This window comes from Prionailurus viverrinus, chromosome B2, assembly GCF_022837055.1.
Source record: "Prionailurus viverrinus isolate Anna chromosome B2, UM_Priviv_1.0, whole genome shotgun sequence".
Lineage (NCBI taxonomy): Eukaryota > Metazoa > Chordata > Mammalia > Carnivora > Felidae > Prionailurus > Prionailurus viverrinus.
In genome coordinates, this window is record NC_062565.1 from 136,184,985 (window position 1) to 136,212,000 (window position 27,016).

The following is a 27,016-nucleotide window of genomic DNA, read 5'->3' on the forward strand; positions in this document are numbered from 1 at the left end:
GGGTGTGGGAACAGGTCTTAAGGGGGCGAGGGAATAGATCCAAGCACAGGAGGATGGAAAGCGAGTATGGTGCACGTGCTGGTAAATGTCTAACAGCCTGCTGGGGTGGGGGTAGGGAGGCGTGTGTGTGTGTGTGTGTGTGTGTGTGTGTGTGTACACACAACACACAAAGCACACAATTTGCAAATAGTGGTAAAAATACAAAATGATTTGCACAGAATGCTTTTTTAATGTTTGCCAAACTTCTTGTATTCGTAATCAACCCGTTATTAAGTGAATATAGTTTCGATGTGAGTACTGTTATTTTCTTTCACGTTCATAAGAGGAAAGTGAAACAATGAAGATGTATGTCAGAGTTTCACTCACTCATCAGTGACATGACTTCTGTACTGAATTGAGAGCTGGAGGAATATTTCCGCATTTTTTTGTGCTGTTGATACAGTGTTACAGCTATAAACATAACACCCTTTTATGTTTTAATCTGCATTATTAGCTTTTTCATCACTTTCTTAGACATAAACAGAACAAATCACGCCCAGACTTGTAGTGTTTGCCAACTTCCAGGGTGTAAATGTCCCCACTGTGGCTACTTTTGGTACCAATAGGACATTAATTGAATGCAGACTTGGGAAGAAATATACACTAGTCCACCATTAAAATAATATTTCTACCATACAGATAAAGTAGATGTCAATGACCTCAAAAGCATTGGTACTGGTAAAATAATTAAGAGTGACGAGTTTGGGGCATTTATATCTTTGTGTTTAATATAATTTAATTTAAAGTTCATATTGTTTATGTTTTAATGAGGACTTTAACCACTGGCGCGCAACATTCCTGAAATTTCATACCTGGCTCTTGTGAGTTGCTAAGGAAGAGTCTTCAGGAGGAGGGTACCCCTTTCAGTCCAGGGAAGCAGAGAGGAAGCATAGCAGACAGCGGTCATCTGGGTAGTTTCTGACCCGGCAAAACATTTTGAAAAGCGGCAGTGATCTCCCTCCAAGTGTGGGGCAAACTAAATAAAGGCAGTCTCTAAATTACTGAGGACAATTAAAATCCAAAGGGTGGTGTGGCCCCTGCCTGGCTACTGCTAGGGATGTCCCCAGTGGAAACGCCAGGCTTCCTACTTGGGGGAGAGGCAGTAGCCACAGAGCAAGAGGAGGGTGTGTTAACTTTGTGAAAGATCTGCCTGTTCAGAAACCAAAGGGAAGAAACCAGGAAAAGCAAAAACCAGTTTAGACATGCTTTGGGGACAGATTCTAGACAATTCGACTCCAATGGTGACTTTCCTCAAACTGCTACCTACCGGGAGATCCATGTGATTAAAGCCTGGGAGTGGGGGTTCAAAGGTCACCTCTGCTCTGTGCTCGAGGTTCCTTCACACTCCTGCTTGCTTTAGCTGCTCCCACCTCCACATGCCCCTGCCCCCCCAAAACGCGCTCACATTCTTGCACATGCTCCCCTCTCCCGCCCTTGTAGACGGGTCTTTCGCTTTTTCCAACCTTGCATTAGCTCATACCATCACCCAGCTCAGAGGAGACTCAGGATTCACACTTCCTTGAAAGGCAATAGAAGATTGTAAACATAGGCATATTTCTGACACATTTGCAATGAAATTAATCCAGCATTAGCTGCTCTATTCCTAATGCCACTGAGACCCTCCGTACGAAGGAGGCAGATGTTTAAGTGGGAAGGTAGGCAGTTGGAGAGCAGGGAACCTTTGAGGACCCAAGGGAGGCTTTAATGGAACGGAGGGAGGGGTAAGGAAAATAAAATGTATCTTCTAGATGCTTTCTTTCCTCCGACTTGAAAGAAGAAATGTCTTTTTTTCTTCTCCCTCCCGCTTTTTGCTCCCCACGGCTTTTCCAGAGACTCGGGGCTCAGCATAGCCCCAACTCTGTTCCCCGCAGGAGCCAAGAGTGAAAACCAAGTCTGAGTTCTCGCTGGGATGACAGAACTTGTAGAGGACAACCCGTTCGCTGCTCGGACTGCTTACGGTTTTGGGCATGAAATTGATTTCTTTTTCCCAAAAGATGTGTTTTGAGTCCAGGAGGGTGTTTTGGAGCATTAACGCTGACATTTATGACGCCACATCTTGTAAATAAATGCCATGTTTTATTTGGTCACAAGCACACGATCGTTACCGTCTTTATATTTTCATGGTGTTTGTTTATTCTTATCTTTTGTCTTTGTGTTTACTTTCCTCGTATGTTTCTTGGGCCTCTGTGTATAACATTTATTGAATTAAAAACTTTTTTTTGATGTTTATTTATTTTTGAGAGAGAGACAGACAGACTGTGAGTGGGGCAGGTACAGAGAGAGGGAGACCCAGAATCCGAAGCAGGCTCCAGGCTCTGAGCTGCCAGCACAGAGCCGGATGCGGGGCTCAGACTCATGAACTGCGAGATCATAACCTGAGCCCAAGTCAGACGCTCAACTGACTGAGCCACCCAGGCGCCCCGACGTTTCTTGAATTTTTAATCTGAAAGGAGATGTTGGTGGATGTGAAGGGAAAGAAACACACTGGTTCAGGTTCGGTCATTAGCAGTAATTCCAAACCTGTGCCCCGCAAATCCTTGTCTGGCCATCGGCAGGAAGCCCCAGGGGCTGGGCAGCCTTGACTGTGTCCTCGTGGCAGGAAGGCACCTGGACTCAGTTTCCCCTCAGCTCTGTCCATTCCCAGCCACCCTCGGGCCAGACCTGACAGGTCTTCATCCCACAGGAGTTTGCTACAGCCGCCTGGCCTGTCCTTTGTCCCTCCAGACCCCTTCAGTATTTGTGCAAGTGGGGAAGGGCTCTATGCAAACACTGTCACTCCCTCTGTGACAGTGGGCACTCCACACCCGTGTTGTTGGTTTTTTTTTTTAATTTTTTTTAACATTCATTTTTGAGACACAGAGAGAGACAGAGCATGAACGGGGGAGGGGCAGAGAGAGAGCGAGACACAGAATGGGAAGCAGGCTCCAGGCTCTGAGCCATCAGCCCAGAGCCCGACGCGGGGCTCGAACTCACGGACCGCGAGATCGCGACCCGAGCCGAAGTCGGCCGCTCAACCCACTGAGCCACCCAGGCGCCCCTCCACACCCGCTTAATCCAAGTGAGGGTGAACAGAGCCAATTGTGTGTTCTATTCTGCTTGTCTTGTAAATTGCCAGATCTTTTTGACTGACGTGGCTGTCTTTTTTGAGGTCGTCTAGACTTCTGCCGTAATGATGAGTATGTGCGTGTGTGTTCGTTCAGGAAATATCTGTGCACCACTTCTGTGCCAGGCGCCGTTCGTTGGTTGTGTGGGTGCAGGGGTGAGCCACACTGGGGGTCTGCCCTCTCGGAGTTTGCATTCTCTGCAGAAGACGGACACAAACAAGTCAACGTCGAACGTTTTCAGGAATAACCAGCGCAGTGAAGGAAAGTAAGGCAGCGTGATGGGGTAGGGAAGGGATATGGATTGGGAAGGGTGGGCTCTGTTTCTTAGGGTTACCCAAACACATCTCATTTGTTGATGTTACAAGTGGTAGACAGAGGAAATAAATAAATCTGTACAATTTATCCTGCCTCCCAGATGCCTAAAAGCGTGTAAGTCTCTTTTAGGGGAAAGAGAAACAAACGGGGCGGGGGAGGGGGGGTGGTTTAGAGTAGCCCCCTCCCTTTTCTAAGGAGAAGACCCAGTCGATGGCATTGTTTCAGCGCATCTGTCACAGAGGAGGTAGCACTTCCTTTTGTGTCCAGTAGATACGGAGTCTTAACTAAAATCTTTTGTTGTCGTCGTTCTGTAGGAAATGACTGAGCAGAGGCCACTTCTGTCATTTGTTAAGGGTCCTGCATGTCAGGGACACATTCTTAAAGTTTCACTTCTCTTTACACCGCAACTCACTCTAGTATAATTCACCAGGGGACGCTGAAGTCACCTTGGACATGATCGTGCCTTAAACCACACAGGTGTAGCCAGAAAGAGGAAGACAGATGGGGAATCCCCCCCCCCCCACCATTTTGCAAGTTAAATGACCTTGATGGTGGCGGGGAGTGTTGGGGGGGCATTGTATATTTTTCTGAGAGTTTGTGCTGTTTGGGGTCAATGACGGTGCTGTCTTTTGGTAGAAGTGTGTGAGGTCATGGGCACCGTTTTAAATATTGCTTAGTAAAAAGCGTTAGCAGGGCATTTCAGTATTTGTTGTTATAAAGTTTCTCAACTCCGCATCCCTTGGAATCATCAGGATCAGAGATCAGCAGTCTTCAGAGTTCGGTCTGTGGTTCACATGTGGGTCCCTAAGACCCTTTCAGAGGGTCCACCAGGCCAACCTATTTTTATAATAATACTAAAACATTATTGGCCTTTTTTACTGTCTTCTCTCACAAGGGTGCTATGAAGCTCGCCAGGGACTATATGCATATGATATCACAATATATCGAATGCTAAGGTAGATAGGAGAAGCCAGCTGTCTTTTTTCCACAAAGTCAGATAATCAAGAAATTTAGAAAACTGTAAAACAATGCCAGCCTTCTCACTGAGTGTTTTTGGTTTAAGAATTTTTATGTTCCAGGAGCACCTGGGTGGCTCAGTCGGTTAAGCGTCCAACTTCAGCTCAGGTCACGATCTCACAGTTCGTGAGTTCAAGCCCCATGTCGGGCTCTGTGCGGACAGCTCAGGGCCCGGAGCCTGTTTCAGATTCTGTGTCTCCCTCTCTGTCTCTGCTCCTCCCCCACTCACGCTCTGTCTCTCTCTCTCAAAAATAAAGAAACATTAAAAAAAAAATTTTTATAGAGAATTTTTATGTTCCATTAAAGTGTTATTTATATTAACATGTAATGGGTTTGTGGATGTTATTTTAAAATAAATTAATACAGGGCCGCCTGGGTGGATCAGTCGGTTAAGCGTCCGACTTCGGCTCAGGTCATGATCTTGTGGTCTGTGGGTTTGACCCCCGTGTTGGGCTTTGTGCTGACAGTTCAGAGCCTGGAATCTGCTTCAGATTCTGTGTCTCCCTCCCTCTCTCTGCCCCTTCCTCTGCTCATGCGGTCTGTCTGTCTCTTGCTCTCAAAAATAAATAAAAATATTTTAAAAATAAATAAAATAAAATAAAATAAATTAGTACATATTTTGAAACTCTTCAGTTTGTCGGTTTTAGCTTCTCATATGATAAATGTTAGAATTCATAAACCACATAGTCAAGAGCTCTTTGGTGTCCTCAGTAGTTTCTGAGGATGTAAAAGGGATCCTGAGAAAAGTTTGAGAACCACTGACCTAATACAAGATTTTTAAAAAAAAATTTTTTTTAACGTTTCTTTTTGAGACCGGGAGAGACAGAGCATGAACAGGGGAGGGTGAGAGAGAGGGAGACACAGAATCTGAAACAGGCTCCAGGCCCCGAGCTGTCAGCACAGAGCCCGACATGGGGCTCGAACTCACGGAGTGTGAGATCATGACCTGAGCCAAAGTCAGATGCTTAACCCACTGAGCCACCCAGGCGCCCTGAAGAACTGATCTAATACAAGATTTCTTAACAGAAGAATAGGCAAGATCTATTTTCCCCCACCAGCAGCACCTAAGAGAGTATGATACCCGTGTGAAATGCTGCAGGGATTGTCTGTGTCTGCAGAATGCATTATATATTTTTCACTCCATCTCTCAGCCTGTGGGACCTTTGCCTCTTCTGCCAGCCCTCCCAGCCCTTTCTGCCATGACTGGCCTGTGCTCCAGGTGGGCTGGAAATGCCTGGGCCTTGGGTGTGCTGATGCCTTCCTGCTTTACTCATGCCTGCTCCTTGTTCTTGGGTCCTGTGCCCCAGCCACACCCCAAGGGACCCCACCGCAGGAGTACCTTCCTTCCTTCCCTGTACTCTCAATACCTGAACCTCAGTTTGCCCCTCCCTATTGTGTCTATAAGGAGCAAACAGTGTGTATCTCACCGAGTTATTGTGGAGAACAAGTGAGCTCATTTCCAATGTGTTGGGCACAGGACCCACCCACAAAGTGAGTACTCAAGCGTTACCTGCTGTGATGAATAAAAACGCCTTTATCATGTACATTTCATCCCCACTCAGATTATAACCTCTCGCGGGCAAAGGGGGCCATCCTGTCTATGTGGCACCTCACCCTGCCACTGCTGTAGGGGAGTCTCTTTTAAGAAATTCAACCAGGAAGGCTGTAGTTGGCTTGCACAAGGAAACTGAGGAGACTCTAACATCATCATCATGATTCTTGCATATACAGTGATCAATTCTTCATCCTTCCTTCAAACAGAAATGTTGGAATTTCTGTTCGGATTAAAGAATGAGAAGGATATGTACTGAAAGCTTTCAGTGCACCAGACACTCTCTATGGTTTCGGGTTTGTTTGTTTGTTTGTTTTTTCCAGCTGTCCCCACAATCAGCCTAACTTCAACAGAGGCAGGCAGTGTTCGAACTCCACTCTAATGACGAAAGCGAAGCCCAGAAGTAGGGACCTTGCTTCAAAGTACCTTGCACCAAGAAACAACTCTTGGAATCCAGATTTTCTGAAATAAAAGTCCAAGGGCGCCTGGGTGTTCAGTCTGTTAAGCGTCCGACTTCAGCTCAAGTCATGATCTCACAGTTCGTGAGTTCGAGCCCCGCGCCGGGCTCTGTGCTGACAGCTCAGAGCCTGGAGCCTGCTTCGGATTCTGTGGTTCCCTCTCTCTCTGCTCCTCCCTTGCCCATGCTCCTTCTCTCTCTGTGTCTCAAAAATAAATAAACGTTACAAAACATTTTAAAAAAAGAAAGATCCGTCCAGTGCCTTGTGATCAGGAGTCAGTATTGCTTCCCTGGGTGCTTCTAGGTATGAAGGGAGGTGATGGGGACCTGGGAAATCAGTGCTATTCACTCCTGGACTTTTGAGTGAAGGGAAAAGCTTGTACAATCACGGTACCCGTGTTGGCAAACTCAGGTTTTTCTGGCCTTGCCAGACTCAGATGTACTCTGTTGGCAAGTGTTCTTTATGTTTTCAAGGTTCGGCTACGGCACGAGCCAAGTATTATGGGACGTGACTAAGATAAGTGAATCTCTTTCAATAGGTGCTTATCCATTCTATTTCAAAAGGCTCAGGCCCAGTATCAAAGAATTCAAGCCCATCATTTGGGCTAGAATGCTAGAGGGATAATATCGTACCAAGCGTTAGGAGTAGTTCCATTGTCATCCTGAAACTCTGTGTGTGTGTGTGTGTGTGTGTGTGTGTGTGTGTGTGTGTGTGTGTGTGTTATTTTTACCCTCAATTTAGGTCAAGGCTATAGAAAACTATTTAAAGTTAAATATCTTTGTGTTCAACTGTTAGCAAACTCAGAAAAATCTTATGAAAGAAAAGTAGCAAATAAACCGTGTTTTATGGTGAATGGGACATTTTGAGAGGAAGGGAAGACAGAAAAGCCACTGTCTAGGCCCTGTGGTGGGGCAAGTCCCCTTGTAATAAATCAAGGGAAGGGTATGCTCAGAGCCTTGTTCTAGAGATGATATACAAGTCCAATCAGCAAGTTCATAAGCAGACTTGTTTGTTTATACCATGCCAAATTCTGGACCAAATGTTTATTTGAAAAATGAAAAATATTTATGTCTTCGAAGGTGTTTTTGTGGCAGAGATGGGAGAGAAACTTTTTCATCCTTTTGCTTCCCAAGCTCTATTCTAAGCTACAAAATCTGTTCTTAAATTACTTGCACTTGCAAGAGAATCCAAGGCATTATTATCTCTACTCCTGAATTTTGCTTTTGCTAACGTGGCAACAGCCCCTGTTCTGCATTGAAATGTTTCCTTTGTTCGAAAATGAGGTTATCGTGGTTTCTTCCATCAGGACAAGCGAACGTTTCCACAGATTCTTGTCGTGCAAACCTCAGAGTAAAGAGAAACGAAGACGTAACCTTACAAATGATAGTGGTCTTCCCCCCACTCCCTCCCCCAACTCAACACTAACATCATTTTTCGAAGGAAACTTAAACATCTGGTTTCCTTCTGGGAAACTGCACCGTTTTTTTGACCTTCATCTTAAAAAAAAGTCTTTACTAGTCTAGTCTCAAATATGAAGTTAAAATAATTACTACATACCTGAGAAATCTAACGTTGACACATAGATCTTGTTTATTGAGATTACAGGGTTAACAAAATTGGATATACATGTGTCCTGCCTGGCAAAATTGAATATAAATATTTGTGTCAACATATGCTTGCTACAATTAGAAAAGATTTCCATCACACGCTTGCCTCGAGCACTTTTGGAGGAGTTTCTTGCCATCTGCGATCATTAGAAACTTAAATCCCAGATTAAAGAGATAATAATGAACAATTGCTACTTTGTTGCCTTCCAAACATGTTGCTGTGTCATATGCAAGGAGTTTTATGGCACGCAGGCTTTATTCTGTTCTAAGAACAGACATAAGCCTCCATTAGTATTGATTTTTAATGATATCCTTGTAACCACATGATAATGGGATTTTTAAAAAGAACCCGTCCTTGTACAGAATCAGGGTTGCAAATGTTAACTATTCTTACGTCTGACATGTGGGCAACAGATTGAACCCAAAGCAAATGTTTGAAAGGTTTGGTAATATTGGAATGATTGAGGAAATGCTGTTTCTGCAGTGAAACTGAACAGTGAAGCAATGATGTAGGCATTTGAACTCCCACTTTGAGAGGCTTGAAATGTAATATGTTTCTGGTTGTTTTCTTCTCTGAGTGGGATTTTCTGTTTTACTGTAAATTGCCACTGCTGTTTAATATGTGTATGTTTTTCTTGGTAGAAGCTTCAAACAGGACGTTGACCTCGTAGAAAACCCTTCGCCTGAAAGAACAGCACGAAATAGCAACTTGCCACACGTAGCCCTTTAATCCTGGTTTCTCTTTAGATTCCTTTGAGATCAATTTTCAAAGAGCCCTCAGCAAACGGACGTTTGTTTGGGGATGGTACGTAGGTAGGAAAATACACATTTGCGTGCACGCACACACGCATCCACACTTGTCCTTGCCCTGCTGTGTTACGCACTCTACCTAGATTATGTATTAACTTGACTCAACTGGCGGGCCTCGGGGTTGAATTCACTTAGTGTGATAGGGCTGGTTAATATTCTGCCTCTACTATTAACGGCCTTATAATCCAGCAGAGAGGGTAAAATGACTGCACAGCCGTTGTATTATCCTATAAAATATGGATCTGGGTTGTCGCGATATCTCCAGGCAGTTGTCAGGCACGTAACGTCAGAGAAGTTCTTCCAGTGACGAGTGGGCATGCAGTGCTGTCAGCCACGTGCAGACAAGGAGGCCTCGGAGTAGACGGGGAAGGAGTGGAAACGGAGAAGTTGATCCAAGAGAAAGCACGTGTGGGTGCATGTGTGTGTGTGCATACGCACGTGTGAGACCGTTCTTTGTACTTGAGCGAGACTGTCCACAGTGCCCTCTTGGAGCGGCCTCTACCTCGTTCAGCTGGAAGACCACGGGGAGAATGGTACCCAGGGGGCAGGTCCCGGGTAGGACCACGACTTCTCTCTGGGTGTGATAGGAAGCCACGGGAGGGGTTAGAACCCACGAGCATAATGGTCTTGAATATGCGTGGATTTGCTCTGGCTTGTCTACATAGAATCAGCACCGGGGAGGCCTGAGTATAGCAAGGAGACTAGTTAAAGAGGCTCACAGCAGTCCAGATGAGAGACGATGGGTGCTGGGAACCGAATAGGAGCCGTAGAACTGGTGAGCCATGGTTGAATACCTACTGAGAGCGGACCCAATGGGATTTGAGGACAGCTTGGTTGTGGGGCATTGGAAGAAGAGAGTCAAGGATAAAGCCAAGGATCAAGGATCAAGCCTAGGGGCGCCTGGGTGGCGCAGTCGGTTAAGCGTCCGACTTCAGCCAGGTCACGATCTCGCGGTCCGTGAGTTCGAGCCCCGCGTCGGGCTCTGGGCTGACGGCTCGGAGCCTGGAGCCCGTTTCCGATTCTGTGTCTCCCTCTCTCTCTGCCCCTCCCCCGTTCATGCTCTGTCTCTCTCTGTCCCAAAAATAAATAAACGTTGAAAAAAAAATTAAAAAAAAAAAAAAGGATCAAGCCTGGACATTTGAATGCATCTGGCATTGTTGGCTGAGGTGGGAAACACAAAGGCAGGTTGGCAAGGGTGAGAAGTTAGGAGTCTGTGGCCACGTTGGACCTCGAACAGGCATTTCAGCTCTAGGCAGGGACGCCGAGAAAGCACTTGGAAGTGTGAATCTTGTGTTCCAGAGAGAGGTCCGGAGAGGAGACGTCGCCTGGAAACTACCAGCCAACGTACAGTATTTATAACCACGGAGCTAGATACGGTCTCGTAGAGAGAGTAGACGGGGAGGAGGAGGCCAGAAGGCTCATCGTGAGGCATCTCAGCACTAAGGGTGGATAAGGAGGAAGACCCAGCCCAGGAGACGGGGAAGAAGCAGCCAGCAGGGGAGGAAAGCCAGAAGCCTGTGGTCTCCCGGAAGCCCAGTGGAGAATGTAGATCATAACGGCTGCGAAGTAAAGCAGGCTTCTGAGAGCTGATCGCTGCGTTTTGTGGTGAGGCGGTCACACAGTTGAACAGTTTCAAGTTGATGAACACTTCCAGCGGAGGGGAAGGGATGAAAGCCCGATGATTCGTACTTGGAAGAGAAAGCTGAAACTCTCAAAGATTTTACTCACTGTTACTGAAGAGTAGGAAAAACAACATCTCCTAAGCCCGGGGAATTCAGCAGCTCATGGAGTATGGGTTTCTGGATCTTCTGCGGCCGTGGCTTCCCAAGGCTGTGTCACCCTCCAGCCTGTTATCACCCCGCAGCTGATCACCACAATTTCTCTCTCTCTTTCCCAGTTAAAACCAAGAAGCCAGTTCCACCTGCCGTCCAGCTAGCAGCCTTCTTGCCAGGTCTGCTTTCAGGGGACAGACAGATAGGACGACGGGGAGTGATGGCAATGGATGAGGTTGCCCTGTTGGGGATACCCCACCCCCTATCACAGGGAGTAAGGGGCCCAGCATGACAGCCACATTCTACACCTGGTCTCGTCTGACAGGGGCCTCTTGGCTACTCCCGCCATAATGACAGCCTCTTTAGGTCACCTAGCAAGATGCCCAAGGTAAGGGAACTGCTGTGTGCTGTTCAGAGCCCTAGGAAAACAATAAGGTCTGAGTTTGCATTTCGCGACACTTCTCCCCCCCCCCCGCCACCACGGGTTTGGGGCTTCCCTTCCCTCTACCAGCAACTGCTCCCCACTTGGCTGGCAGGAGGATCACGGATGCTTCCGAGCACCGGTGGAGGCTTCTGAAGACGGGGATGAAAGGTTGAACGGGCTGGTGAAAAGGGGATTGAGGCTTGTGGAGGGGGCTGCTATCAGGGGAAGGCCCCAGGGAGCAGGGAGCGGGGCGTCTCAGCCCCAGGTGCCCCCAGGGCCAGGCTGCCAGCCTCCTCTGCCACTGCCTCCAGGCTGTGCACCGGTCCCCCTGCTCCCGGGCCCACGGAGAATGGCAACAGTCTGTCCACTTCGCGGCTCTCTGATTCCTAAAACAGGCGAGGGGGCATTTCTGATATTTTTCAGAGGAGTTTCTGCGGCAAGTAGCAAAAGGTCAACAGTTTCAACTCCTCTCCTAAAAAATGCCTGTGTTATAATACTCGGGGGGGGGGGGGGAGGGGGAGGAAAAAGGTCAGAGTTCACTACATTATTTAATTCCCCCTTCTCCTTATAAACAAGCAAACAGGCCAGACTGGAAGGAAAGCACCACAATATTAGCCGTGATCGTCTCTGAGTTCTAAGTGATGCCGTGTCCTCTTTTTTCTTCAGTCCCACGACTTCTTACAGCGTGTGCCTATTATTTGTATAACTAGCCAAATGCACATGTAAAGGCGTCTTCCGAGATGGAATTCTCTGTAAACTTTTACAATCTGCGTTGGCCCCTTGGATGCCAGCAGGCTCCTGTCAGAGTCCCGGGTGCTGTGGTGGACAGTCAGACGGTCAGTGGACAGACAGACCAGAGGCGGCTGCCCAGGCCCCCCGCGGCCCCGGATGTGCTGTCCAGGATGGCTTCGTCTCACCTCCTGGATCCTCCTCCCTCTTCCAACGTTCCTTGTTCCCGACAGGGTGGCTGGGGCACACGCCGCTTGCAGAGAAGATAGTCCAGTGGCCGCCGTCCATTAGAGACGTGAGTGTCAGGACTAATGCATGTTTTCTTTTATGATCTCCAGGTGAGGGAGACAAGAAGGGTGGTCTTGCTTCTTGGCTACTGAGGAGGAGAACTGATGTCAGAGGAGTTACAGCGCTGATAGATTCCAAAGTTGGGACAAGAGATTCTGAACCCTTGCTTCCTTACACCCGTCAGTGGTGGCTTTCAAGTCTCTTAAAACCATAAACAAAATTTTGCGTGGAAAAGTTTATATGCGTGTAAAAAAACATAAAAGCGACCTGTTTGGAGCAGGAGTGAGAAGCAAAGATTCCCTTCCCTCAAGGGGAAGAGCTTTATGATTTGCCTGGGAGCAAAGATGGAAACCCACTGGCTCAACCCCTTCTGAGCTCTGAGGATGGAAAGAAGAAACCAAAGCCAGCAAAGGGCACACAGGTGACAGCAGAGCCCCGGGAGTGCTTTAGGCAAGTTCGGTGTTACACAACTTCAGAGGAAACTTTCGTGGGGTTTAGTGTTGTTGAAGGTGACTGAGGGGTAGGATATGATTGGCACTAAGTAAGAACTGGAACTGTAGTAAGAGGAGGCTGGCCTCGGTTCCAGAAGCGTCTCTGCAGTGGGAGGCAACTGAATCTGCATGAGGGAGCTGATGTCTCAGAAGTGTGTAGACTGAAAATTCATGTGGCTCAGTCCGTTGAGTGTCCAACTCTTGATTTCAGCTCAGGTCATGATCTCGTGGTTCGTGAGTTCGAGCCCCATGTCGGGCTCCGCACTGACCGTGTGGGGCCTGCTTGGGATTCTCTCTCTCCTTCTCTCTCTGCCCCTCCCCTGCTCGTGAGTGCTCGAAATCAATCAATCAATCAATCAATCAGTCAGTCAGTCAGTCTCTATCTATCTCTGCTGGTTCACTGTTGTCAGTCCCAGAAATGGGACGAGCAGGTATTAAGAGAGTGGCCCTGAGACTGATTTGCGAATTGAAGAGAAAGAGACTCATGAGGGGGGCTAGATGAAGGACTGGGGGAGTCAAAGTGGAGACGGGAAGCAGTGTGTGTTTCTCACTGTGTTGAAGAGAGAAAGCCCTTCCTCCGAGAACACCTGTAACGATACGTAAAACTGGAGGGTCTGTTTGTTGAGGCAAAGTCCAGCTGATCTTGTCTGAAGCAGGAGGCGAGCTCACTCACGGAAGACGGGTGTGGAAGGGGAGACATAGCAGGGTTGTGGCCTGACGTCCTACAACAGCGTGTTAGGACACCCCACACGGCTTGCTTCTGCCAGCTCAGCGAGCCAGACTCTGTCTGCAGCTCCCCCGGATTGTCGCTGGTCACGGCTATCCTTCCCGGGCTCCCGTTATCACGTGTCTAGTATCTCAGGGTGGGTGCTGTGCGTGTGTGTGTGTGTGTGTGTGTGTGTGTGTGTGTGTGTACGTGCTCACGCATGCGCCTGTGCACCTAACTCAGAAGCTGCTTCCAAAGCTTTGGCTATGACGACGGGTCTCCTTGACTCATTTCGTTCCGTCCATTTTTATTGAGTTCCAGATGTGTGCTGAGCTGGTTGCCTGTTCCAACTTCCAAAAGCTATCAGTCTTTAAACTCTCAACAAACTTTGTGACTCCCTGACCTGTTTTTTGTTTTTGTTTTTGTTTTTGTTTTTGTTTTTTTCCTAGCTCTAAGTTCCTTCTGATACCTGTCTTAGCAGTGCCTGGCTTATTAATCATCACCAGTCCTTTGGCCTCAGCCCATGTCGGACGCCATAATCCCTGGTCTTGACTATGGGCTGCAGAGCTCACTGTGGCTGCCAGGGTTCCAGCAGGGGACAGAGAAACCAACAGGCTATCTTCTAGGGGATCAGCACTGCCTGGGAGCACAAGAGAGGTGGCCCGGGGTTGCGGGTTGGCACCACACGTTCGGCACTTGCTGGGGAGGAGAGAAAGCGTTGAGTGCTGCCTAAGCAGCATCATAAAAAGTGGAAGGGAGGAGGGGGGTCTGTCATGGGCAGTGTACAGGGGGACTAGTCTTGAGTCCTAAAAACTAGAGCAGGTAGATGTCTGGATGCATATGTGGTGCAGGGTGGGGGCGGGGCGGGGCGGTCTGTGAAGAAGTTGTAGTTCGAGAATCTACCTTGGATCCAGAGGCCACAAATGATGCCCCATCTTGTGTGGTAAAGTCTAGAGCAGCACTTCTCCACGTTTGCTCCCGGTCAGAGTCACCTGGATGGGGGCTGGTAGGAACGCAGGTTCCGATTCCGAGGGTCTGGGGCAGAGCTGAGAGCTGCCTCGGTCACGGTGCGGCTGACGATGCTTGTGTCCGGGTGACGCTTGCAGTGGCAGGGCTCTGAGGGCCACTCCGAGGTGTGGCTGGTGGTGCTCTGTGCTGAGGGGTAAGGGGTTCCTCGCTGGGGGTGCATCTTCAGTGCGGGGGCTGACGCTGAGAGCACTGGCTGGGACCAGAGCAGAGAAACACGGAAACCCTGGCAAGGAATGGAGGCGATTTGAGCAGAAGCCCCTCTGTGGAGACCCGGACGGGAAACGTGTGTTTTCTCTGACTGGAGAGCTGTGGGACCTTTTTTTGTTGTTGTTTATTTACTTATTTTAAGAGAGAGAGAGAGAGAAAGTGAGTGGGGGAGGGACAGAGAGAGAAGGAGGGAGATGAATCCCAAGCAAGCTTCATGCTGTCAGCACAGAGCCCGACCTGGGGCTCGAACTCACAAACCGTGAGATCGTGACCTGAGCCGAAATCGAGAGTCGGACACTCAACCCACTGAGCCACCCAGGCGCCCCAGAACTTTTTGAACACTCGTGTTCTTCGTTGCAGGACTGATTCTTTCTTGACCATAAATCACGCGGTGAAGCTAGTGGGCTTGTGTCAGACTCTCCATTATTTTGGGGACTAGTAATACTCTTGTCATGGGAGAGTCCATTGATGAGTATGAGGAGCTTGTAATTTACTAGAGACCAACTTGAACACAGGGACTGTCAACGGTCCTGAAGTTTAGACCTCTTGGCTGTTTGCATCTACACCGTGGGCTTTGACTTTCAGAGAAGTGATCAATTTGTATGTGCGTGTGTGATAGTAACGTTTATATATGTAAATATATATACTTATATAAAGATTAATATGCATAGAAGCACCACAGTATATAAACCCCAGAACCTTGGAACTACATGGTAATTTAGGGATTAGTCCAACCCTTTGATTTTTATATGAACTATTAAGATACAAAGAAGAACAATAAATAGTGTGGGCACACTCATGTTTAGGAGCCTTATTGGTTCTTTTAAGATGTAAAGTCCCGGGGCACCCGGGTGCCTCAGTTGGTTGGGCGTCTGACTTCAGCTCAGGTCATGATCTCCTGGTCTGTGAGTTTGAGCCCCGCATCGGGCTCTGTGCTGACAGCTCGGAGCCTGGAGCCTGTTTCGGATTCTGTGTCTCCCTCTCTCTGCTCCTCCCCTGCCTGTATTCTTTCTCGCTCTCAAAAATAAATAAAAGATAAAAAAAAATTTTTTTTAACTGTGAAGTACTAATCTCGGCCACGTTATCATATTGTCTTATGAAGAAGGTGAGGAAGGTTCACTTTCCCTTTGAGAAAAGAAAAAGGGGCTTAATATTAAGCTGAGTTTTTTTTTTTTATTTTTTTTTTCAACGTTTATTTATTTTGGGGACAGAGAGAGACAGAGCATGAACGGGGGAGGGCCAGAGAGAGAGGGAGACACAGAATCGGAAACAGGCTCCAGGCTCCGAGCCCTCAGCCCAGAGCCCGACGCGGGGCTCGAACTCACGGACCGCGAGATCGTGACCTGGCCGAAGTCGGACGCTTAACCGACTGCGCCACCCAGGCGCCCCTATTAAGCTGAGTTTTACATTTCCATGGTCACCATCTGCGGGGAGTACTAAGCCTCCAACCCCTGTGAAGGGTCATCTTCTGCACAAACAGTTTAACAGGCCGTGCTATTGTAATTGTTAGTATTTTTTAAAACTCTTACCATTCATCCTTGTAACTACTTTTTCACAAAAACTCCCTTAATGATCACAAAACAAAACCGTCCTCTATGTGTGTGTAGAATGGACATTTGAAAGCGACGAGGGTTCTTCGGGCCCTGATTTGCCCAGAGCTTCGTGTCCACTCGTGAGTGTCAGCTGCCTGGGGGGACGTGGCTCAGAGAACAAGGTCTGTCTTTTGAATACGTTCTCTCTATTTCCTTGCTTTTCGTCGATGGCAACAAAGCTTTTCAGGGTTCCGAGCACAGTGTAAGTAAAGTTGTTCCAATAAATAAATGCAGTTCAACTAAACGGGTCAGTGAGAGCTCCTGACTGTTGAGCTGGCGGAGATTAGGGGGAAGGTAAGGAAGGCAGCTCCCCTCTGACAATCGTTTTGCGAACACCCCGACGTGAAATGCCCGCCAAACAGGCCCAGAGACCGTGTGGGTAAATTCACTAAGGCCTCTGACAGGCATCGCAGGGCTTATCATAGGAAAGCAGGAATGGCGGCTGGCAGAGGCAGCCTGCTCGAGGACCAAGCACCCCTTGATCCAGCAGCACCTGAAGATGCATCCCTGACTGTGAAAATGCCCTGACCAGGGTTCTGAGCCACAGCCGCAGCACAGTTCTGCAGTCAGCTTTTGGCTCTCGCACGTTAGGTGAGATTCCTGTTTAGATGTGAATCAGTCCCACATGTTTAAATACCACCATGTGAATGGCACTTTGACAACACCCCAGATTAAAGCTAGAGCACTGTTTCCTGGCATAGATAGGAGGATAAAGACGTACCACCAGTAATGGACATCCCCACCTAGTAAATAACGCAAGAGTATGGAGGGGGGCATACATGGTTTATTGTTGGCAAGGAAAGTGAATGCTGAGTTAAATGGGAGAGGAAATCATTGTTGATCTGAAGAGGAATGCCATATTCCCTGCTCCGCAGAGTGTGCACGTGAGGGAGGGAAAGACAGAGAGAATGACAGTCAAGGCAGTGGAGGCATTAAGCCAAGCGGGGAGCGTGAGTTAGTCTGGAGGGATGTGTCATGTGCTTACTTGTGATGTGTCTTCCCCTCAAACGCGCTGTGCTTTTTCCTGCCTCTGACCCTGGCTCTCAACATTCTCCTTCTAGAAGTTCTCCTTTCTGTCTTGAGGATCTGCATGAGCGTTTATGACATACCCCTTTCACTGCCTTGCCATGAGCATTGCTGGGCTATCGCAATCCAGCTAAAAGGCCACCCGATCATTTGTTAGGACGAGTTTGTTGGGTATTCTGTCCCCTTTCCTTCTTGGAAAACGGAGTATCCCATTCCCATTGGGGAAGGATAGCCACCGGCCGTACCTGGGGTTGAGCAGGGTACTCTATACGGGTGGAGTCGCTCATTCAGTTGATGCTTGTGGAACATCTGTGACCGCTGCCCTTGTCGGGTGTCTGCTCTTGTCTGCTCATCTATGACCACTGCTCAGGTACTGCTCTCGTCGGGTGATGAGCAAGAGAGGAAAACTGCCACCCCGGTGTCACTCCGAGTCTAGTTGGGAACACAGGCAGGAGTAAGGTGTTGCAGCACCGGGGAGGGAATCCTGGGCTGGTAGAACTGTGCAGAATTCGAGAGCACAGAGGAGGGGCACCGCCCAACCCAGACGGAGGGAAAAGATTCCCAGGGGACGTTCTATGTAGACTGACTCTCGATGAATTGGGCATTAAGTGTAGGTGAAGGAATATTCATCGAACATGTAAAATGCATTTAGAAAATTTGATCAGGCACAGATATGCAAATACCTGAGTTTCAATCCCTTTCCTACATTACCATATTAAGCCTTCTCAGCCCTCAGAAACCTTGTCACTATTTTCTTATGGATCTGACACCGGTCTCGGGCTCGTCTTAAGGCTCAGGATGACGCCCCTCCAGTGAATGGTCTGATACCTGTCAGAAGGTATCCGAGCTTCTGAAGTCTGTGAAATGAGCCTCAGTTTACTTATTATTTAAAAGACTTTAGGGACACCTGGGTGGTTCAGTCGGTTAAGCGTCCGACTTCACCTCAGGTCGTGATCCTCTGGTTCGTGGGTTCGAGCCCCATGTCAGGCTCTGCGCTGACAGGTTAGAGCCTGAAACCTGCTTCAGATTCTGTGTGTCCCTCGCTCTCTGCCCCTCCCCCACTCATGCTCTTTCTCTCTCTCTCAAAAATAAAATAAACATTAAAAAATTTAAATACTTAAATAAAAAAGAGTATATAAGTGACACGTGATGACTGGGGATAGGGAGGGGAAAAGACCTCATACATGTAAATGGCACTGGACAGAGGCAACCACGTGTAACATTTTTGTGTTGCATCCTTCTAGATGTTTTCCTGCAAACATGTCTTTGTTTCAAAAATGGGATCCTACTATCCTATCCATCCCAGTCTGCAGTGTGCCCTTTGTGGCCACTGTCTTGTGACCATGTTGAGCATTGCTTAGAAAATAAGCTTTGTTAGTAAAGTATTCTTTTTAAAAAAAATTTTTTAATGTTTATTTTTGAGAGAGAGACAGAGACAGAGCTTGAGCGGGGAAGGGGCAGAGAGAGAGGGAACACAGAATCCGAAGCAGGCTCTAGGCTCCAAGCTGTCAGCACAGAGCCCGACGCAGGGCTCGAACCCACGAACTGTGAGATCACGACCTGAGCTGAAGCCGGACGCTTAACTGACTGAGCCACCCAGGCACTGCCTATAGTAAGGTAGTAAGTGCCTCATCAGTCATAATGCCTTCGGTTTGCTTTGTGAGTCCAAATTCAGGAAGCAAAAAGTAAAGATACAGAGAATCATTTTTCAAGCTTCTTATTCTGACATAGGCAATGTTGGTGGTAGGGACATTGTGAGTTAAAAGACAAGGCAGAGGAGAGAATAAAGACGAACCTCGCCTCAAAGTGATGTTTGCAAGAAAACCTTCAAAAACGCTCTGTAATGAAATGATACGTATCCTAGTCACTGGTTCTATGTACCAAAGAGTTTCTGGGGGAACTAGCTGGCTTTGACTTTGAGGGTATCAAAGATTAAGGTTAGTAGGCACTTCTCGTATGATTTTATATGAGTTTCCCCCTCCCAGCTTTGTTGATACTTTTGCTAATGACTTAATTATTTATTTAGGCGTTTAAACCATTCTGTGCAAATACCTTATGCAATGCTTTTTTTTTCTCCCCCCCCCCCCCAAAGTTTATTTGTTTTTTACTAAAGCCAAATAACACACTTCACATCTGGGAGCAGCCAACAAGTGGATTTGCTCTCCTTTGAAGACTCCTAATTCAGCTTCCCATGTTTGAATCGTGATTCTGGGCCCAGGGTCCCACAGATGAGACGATCGATGTTTCTGTCCCTGAGGTCAAAGGCACTGTTTGGGGGGAGGGGCGAAGGAGGTCATCGGTGCTAGAGCTGAGTCTGGAGGGGCGCAAGAGAGTAGGCCAGGTGAAGAAGAGGGAGGGTGACATCCCGGGCACAGGCTCAGGGGGACAGGCTCCAGAGAGGCAGGTAAAGGGGCATCTGGGGTGGTGGCAGGGGCGGGGGGGGGGGGGGGGGGCGGTGGCTACAGACAGCACAGTCCTGCCAGTGTGTGCGGGGCACTGTGAGGTTGGCGGGGGTCTGGGTAGCGCAGCCCGTGCCCGGCTAGGGCGAGGGGCTTTGCCCTGCTGGGTAATCAGCCCAGACAGTCACGGAGCTGTTTCGCGGGCAGCTGGAGACACAAGTCTGAAGGCTTTGCTTCAAGCTGGAGGTAAAGATTCAGGAGCCTCTGAAGACCTGTGCCTCCGTCATCTCCATGGCGGCACGAGAGCACAGAAGCAAGAATGGCGTCAGCGGGAGAAGAGGAAGCAGAAGGTCGTAAACAGTGATCCCCAAAAAGTGTGGTCAAGGAAGGAAGATGAGAGTAGGCAAGGGAGGTACAGGGTCCCAAGGGGATCCTTCTTTTTTTTTTAATTTTAATTTTTTTAATGTTTATTTTTTTTTTTTTTTTTTTTTTTATTATTTTTTTTTTTTAAATTTTTTTTTTTTCAACGTTTATTTATTTTTGGGACAGAGAGAGACAGAGCATGAACGGGGGAGGGGCAGAGAGAGAGGGAGACACAGAATCGGAAACAGGCTCCAGGCTCTGAGCCATCAGCCCAGAGCCCGACGCGGGGCTCGAACTCACGGACTGCGAGATCGTGACCTGGCTGAAGTCGGATGCTTAACCGACTGCGCCACCCAGGCGCCCCTTTAATGTTTATTTTTGAGAGAGAGAGAGAGAGAGAGAGAGCGCGCAGGAATGGGGGAAGGGCAGAGACAGAAGGCAGAGACACAGAATCCAAAGCAGGCTCCAGGCTCTGAGCTGTCAGCACAGAGCCCGACGTGGGGCTCAAACTCATAGACCGCGAGATTATGACTTGAGCTGAAGTCGGGTGCTCAACCGACTGAGCCACCCAGGCACCCCGGGGGATGCTGTTTATTTTAAGCAGGGTTGAGATGACATATACGCATCGGCTGGGAGAAAACGGCCGACGGAGAGAGAAAGTTGGACGTATGGGAGGGAATGACATATGGACAAGATGGACAGTGCTAATGATGAGGGGTCCCTGCTCCCTTCTGACCACCCTCCCCTCTGAGCCTGTAGGAAGACAGCAGAGAAGAGTGAAGGCAGAGGTGGGTTGTGAGTGCAAAGCTCCGAAAGCTGAGATCCCTGCTGGCCTCGTCTTCCTCAACGTCGGAGAGTGAGGGCTATCCGATGTCGTCCGACAGCAGGGGATGGTATGAGCTAGAAGGTCTGAAGGGCTGCAGACAGGAGCCGTAGAAGGAACTGACCAAGGATAAAGGCAGGAACAGCTTACCCCAGCACACAGTCTGGCACACAGTAAGTGTTCAATTAACACTCAAGTTAAAAACAAGGTCAAAAGATGGTTGAAGAACATCAAAAGTTTGCCCAAGTGGGGTTGGCGACCGTGGATCGATCACAGTATCGGAGATATAGTACTTACACTAGGGAGACGAAAACTACCCCCGTGTGTGTCTTTTCTTGGGCGGTTGCAAGAGTGAAGAATGGGAGGACGTGAAGGATGTCTGTTGGAGAGTAGTTGGGGGTGAACCCAGGCAGGATCTGACCTGCTAGGAGAACGAGGCGGTGTTCAGGGCTTTGAGGGGATGGAGGCAATAAGGGTTGGGAAAGCAGGACTGTCGCTTTTTCTTACGTGCCCATAATCAATACCATAAATACAAGTGGCCTCATTTTTTAAAGGGTGACATTGCTATGTTGTTAATTTTAGGCTCTGTAAGATACAATGAGGGGTAGTCTAAACTTCCAACAAAACAAAATAGAAGTTCTGCGCAGTAGTGAGAGAAAACCATACCATGCTGTCCCTGGGAATCGGTTACGGTGTCACATTTGACTCGGGTAAATAAATGTAGCCGGGAGAAATCTCAGTGCCCGGCACAATATGAAACATCAGATGAGGTTGTCTCTCCCTCTGAGAATCAAGGAGCATGCCGACTGCAGACTGATTGATGGCTAAGACACGCACTCACCCGTTCGAAAACATGGTGACCTACTACGTGCTGGTCAGTGTGTGGGGTGCCGCTTATGTGCAAAGTGCCGTGAGTCGACAGAAAGCACGGGAGAGACTGCCTGACCGTCAGACTGGTCTTCACGTGATTAAGGAGAATGGGTCGAGTAACCTGTATGCCTTTTAAAAGAAAGCGTGCAATCAAGCGGCCATATGAGTGTCGGAGCATAATAAGTATGAAAATGTTTCGTACTGTAGGGAAAATGTGTAGCCCAGGGAAGTCTAGGAAAGCTTGACGGCTTTGGAGAAATTTTAAACAGTAGTTGGAGAGAAAAAGTATTGGCAGCTCAAAAGGCACGTAGTATGCCCTCCGTACGTTATCTATTGCCCCATTCACTTCTATAATTGGACCACGTTCAAGGCTAATTTGAAAACTGAGTCCTGAAACTTAGCTTTGGGAGAAAGCATTTAAAAAATAATAATAAAGTGAAGAGAAATAAACATTTAAAATATTTTAACTGAAAGGGTAAATCAGTTTTTCCATTACTAGATCGAATGATTTAAATTCAGACATATGGAAAAATTTAACTTTCATCTCCAGATTCTAAGCCTAATTCAGGGAGAAAACCCATGAAAGTGATAAAACAATTGAACAATAAATCTTTATGTTGTGAAGAACGCAGTGAATGCTTGGAGCTACATCATCATTTCCGTGCTTTTGGATTATTACAAACACCAACATCTTTTCCAAAGGGTTACAAGGCTGTGATTTGTCACTGACTTCGGGGCAAGGGTGCGGAGGAATTTATGGGATGTTATCCTTCCAAGAAGAATTAGGGGAATTTTTTTTTTCACTTGAAGATACTTTAAACAACCCGGGCGTTAAAGTAGTCGAGTGACTCTTCCCCTGGAAAAACAATTCATTCTCAATCCTGTTTAACTTGAATACTCAATCGAACTGTCGCTGGAAATGGAAAGAAATGAAAATGCGGACAGATACGGTCCTTACCCATGAAGGGCTTATGACAGAATACTTTGAATTTCACGCAAACGTTTTCCATTATTTCATTAAGTTGACTCCAGTACATTTCAATTTGTTTCCTGGAGTGTGAGTAAATTGCGTTCTTACTACTTAAAAAAAAAAATTTTGTTGTTGTTTGGGGAGTCATGGAAACTTAATGACACTGCAAACTTCACTTTCAATACATGACCTTGAAATGTTTGGAATGCCCTGAAATAATTGAATGAGCATTTTAGGAGTCTTGTAATTAAAATAAGAAATATGAACGTCATTGGTGGGTATTGTACAGGAATCATGATTCTGTTGTTTTTTTCTTTTGGAACTTGTGGATTAACTATACATAATTTGTAGTTCACAAGAATTGGGAAGAGTGTCCGTTTAGGTCTGATTACGTCCTTTTGAATGTTTCTAATATCTGTTGTCTTCACTTACGACCAACATCTCAACTTATCTGGAGCTCTATATTTTTTATGTTCTTTTCGTGGGTTCAAACATGTTACTGACGAGTTATGGATATGGTATTTCTGGATTTTCTCAGAAACTGGATTCTTAAGATATGGAATTGATTTAACAGCCTCAAGGAGCCTACATAAACCTGGCCATATTAAGTATTTATGTCGATTGTAAGCTCTATCCTGATTTCAGGTATGTTTTTCTTTTTCTTTTTCTTTTTTTTTTAATGTTAAGTGAATCTTAAAACCAGGAAACTTGATAGGTGTCCACTGATTTGGCACTAAGTTGTGACATACAGTTCCATGCACGGACACTCATAATGGATTTTGATTATTGCTTGCTAGTTAGTGACTTACAGAAGGCAGGCTGATGGGCTTTTTCCATTTTAAGTTTAAAATAATATATCTTTTAGGTGTTAACAGAGGGCATTCTTAAGTTGAAGGGAATGAAACAATCACTATCTTTCGGGGTTGTGTTATCCTTTGTAGATAAGTTAATAGCTTCCTGTGCAAATAATTGCTTCAACCTACCTAGGATTTAGGTTCTCTTTAAAGACAAAAAAAAAAATCTATAGCTATGAATCCCTCTTCAGAGTCATTAGACAAACTTCAAAGTGTTAATGCTCATGAAAAGATGTCCTATTTTGAATTTTTTATATGAGTAACGATTTTGGCATAAAACGGATCGTGGTGTATCATTCAGGCTTTTTTTTTTTTTAAGTCGTATAATGTATGACATCCATAAATAGTCACACTTAGAGAGAGAGCAGTGTGTCTTTTGAGCAGCTCTTAGGTGGAGGGACCCGGCCACTCGGGCCACCCCACAGCAGCTGCAATGGCAGGGTGGCTTCTGGTGGCTTGTTGCATGATTAACTCAGCTCCCTCGGTCCCTTTTTCTGGCTCACTGAGGACTTCCTCCTCCTGTCCTTTCCTGTGACCATCCATTCTTTACGAGACCCCAGACACTGCTTCTGGACAAGGGAACAGATCTTCCCATCGTCGGTTTTGTTGATACTGTTGCTTTCAAGTCAGAGTTTGGATAAAAATCCCTTTTCTCCTCATTTTTATGTGGCTCCCCCTGTTTGGAGCCTTAGACTTTGCTCATTTTGAAACATTCTCTTTGTTAGAAGTTAGATGCCTCATGAATAAAACTCGACTTATTCTACTCTAAGTGGATGTATTGTTTTAAAAACCTACATTGGGGGCGCCTGGGTGGCTCAGTCGGTTAAGCGTCCGACTTCGGCTCAGGTCACGATCTCACGGTCCGTGAGTTCGAGCCCCGCATCGGGCTCTGTGCTGACGGCTCAGAGCCTGGAGCCTGCTTCAGATTCTGTATCTCCCTCTCTCTCTGACCCTCCCCCCTTCATGCTCTGTCTCTCTCTGTCTCAAAAATAAATAAACATTAAAAAAAATTTTTTTAAAAACCTTTAAAAAAATAAATAAAAACCTACATTGTTCGGAAGGGGTCAAAATCAAACATAAAAACCTCATTTTCGAGTACAGTTGTTCTTTTCTAAAGCCTCTGTTGGCCCTTTGCTCTGCAGAATGGGGGGATATTAGCATCTTTCACTCACCTCTCCACCGTGACTATGGTGACAGACTAGTCCTGGCTTATCCAGGGTTTTGCCATCGTTAGCACTGAAAGTCCCATGCCCGGATCCCCTCAGACTTAGGAGGGTCAGCCCTTACCTACAACTTCCCGGTGCGTTAGACTCTAATTTTTACAGTATCACAGTTTAATACTTTTGCTCTGCTCGCTGTTATAGCATAACTATGAATGTTTCTTTTGTCTATGGTTTGTTCCTAGCAATTGAAAGCCAATATGCAAATATTATTCACCGTGGAGCCAAGTAATATACTCCGATCTGCAGAGAATGCAATTCCATTCTGGATCACTGAATGTTGCTGCTCGAAGGAGATTTTTCCAACAGCTTCGTTTATAGACACTCCTCTACTTTGGAGTCGTGTTCAGCTCCTATTTTTTTCAAGCCATGTCATTCTCTTCCTTAGATTTCCATTTTCATTTGGTAGACTGTTCCCTTGGGATAGCTTTTTATATATAGTGCGCGTGGATGGTCAGCTCCGTTACTGCATGTTCGAAAATGTCTGATTTCGCCTTCACATTTGATTGATACTTTCAGTCTAGATTCAAAATGATAGTTCTTCCGCTTCGAGGGCATTGCCGCTTTGTTTTTTTTATTTTTAAATTTTTTTTTTCAACGTTTATTTATTTTTGGGACAGAGAGAGACAGAGCATGAACGGGGGAGGGGCAGAGAGAGAGGGAGACACAGAATCGGAAACAGGCTCCAGGCTCCGAGCCGTCAGCCCAGAGCCCGACGCGGGGCTCGAACTCACGGACCGCGAGATCGTGACCTGGCTGAAGTCGGACGCCCAACCGACTGCGCCACCCAGGCGCCCCAGCATTGCCGCTTTGATACTTACAATCTAGTGTAGCCAATAAGTCTGGTGCTGAGCTGTTTTTTAGAACTTAGTTGATTGTGTATGCGTCTGTTTATTTACCTCTTCGAAGCTTTGGGGAATCTTTATCCGTAGTTCTGATGCTTCGCCAACGATCTTTTTATCATGAATCTTTTTTTTTTTTTTTTGACCTTTATGATTTGACGTCTGCTCAGGCTCAGGATATTTTCTCCCCACTGATACTTAGGCAGTCTTCACAGAGAACCCCAATAGATGGATTTTGGACCTCTTGGAATCAATTCTCCATGTCTCTCCTATTTTCCTTCTCTTTGTTTTTGCTACATGTTCTGGAGATTCAAATTTTGCAGGCTACTGAATGAGTCTTCAGCTATGTAAGTTCTGTTATTTAGTCCATTGAGTTTTCTGTTTTGACACTTTCTTATTTAATAATCTGAGAACTTTCCCATTATTGTCCTCTTTTCCATGAAAGGAATGTGAATAACGATGAGTATTATTCCAGCCCTTAAGAAAGTTTTGTTCTTGACAGTGATAAACTTGACAGGTGATCTTCTGGGATTGCTTAGAATTTTTCTTTTCCAGGGTTAAACACTTCCTTATTTTGTTAATTTTTAGATGGAATGTATTACTGTTTTCGACCCAAACCCTAGCTTCAGCTGAGTTACCTATTTTGGTTTTTGGGAACACTTTAGGCTTTCCTACTCCCCCCTGCTCTCCCATTGCTTCTGAATGTCTTTCCGTCCATTTCCCGTCTCTTTCCTAGAACTCATTCTGATTGCCCCGTCCTCCACTCCATTTACAGAAAAGGTTCTGGGGCCCCATCAGCCACAAGCATTCCCCCCTTTCTCTTGACCCTTGCTTGAACCTTTCTTATTATCGCCCCTCCCTCACTCTTGCTGAGGGTCACCCCTGCTACAGTAGCATTCCTGAAATGAAGGCAAATAAGGGTGTCAAGAGGACAAGAAAATTCCCAGGCACGGGGTGGGGGGAGGCTGAGGAGTTCTAGTGACTGTGACCGGGTACCTCTTGGGTAAAAATAGCGACTCAGTGGTTAGGGGCTTACATTTCTACCTCTTACCTAGACACTTAATTGAGTTGAAACAATTTTTCAAGTTATTTTAGGTTGCAAAATTCTTCTAGGTGACAATTCGTCAATAGATGACCAAAACAGAAACTATTAACTATTCGCTTTATATAGCTGAGAATAGAATAATATAATCTGGATGCATTCCTGAAATTTCTCTGTGGTTTGGCTTCAGTAAATTACTACTTTACATCCAGCTTTTAAAATATATTTAGATTTAAGTTTAAAGAGTGAGAACCACTTGTGTAAACATCATTGAATACCATTCTTTTAATGAATCGGGTAATGCTATTTATATACTTTCTTCACTTCCTCTGGAAAGCCCATTTCTTGTAGGGAGGCTTTAACTTACATTGTACTCACCTTGAAAAGTGAAAGGAATTCACTTTAGTATATTTTAACTAAGCCACAAATTCTCGCTGTTGCTACTGAGAAGTGCTTGGCCCAAATCT

The 27,016-nt window shown here is 46.6% G+C and overlaps 1 protein-coding gene across 3 annotated transcripts in view; it reads left to right on the forward strand.

Annotated features, from left to right (window-relative positions):
• The window catches only part of PLEKHG1 (pleckstrin homology and RhoGEF domain containing G1), a 237,951-nt gene that overhangs the window by 18,657 nt on the left and 192,278 nt on the right, over nt 1–27,016 (forward strand). Inside the window, exon 1 of one of the 3 annotated variants that reach the window (XM_047858245.1) lies at nt 26,963–27,016. The exons of the other annotated variants lie outside the window; for them this stretch is intronic. The gene's annotated coding sequence lies outside the window, so the exon portion shown is untranslated. Of the gene's footprint in view, nt 1–26,962 lie in introns of those variants that run through there. 3 annotated transcript variants of the gene reach the window in all.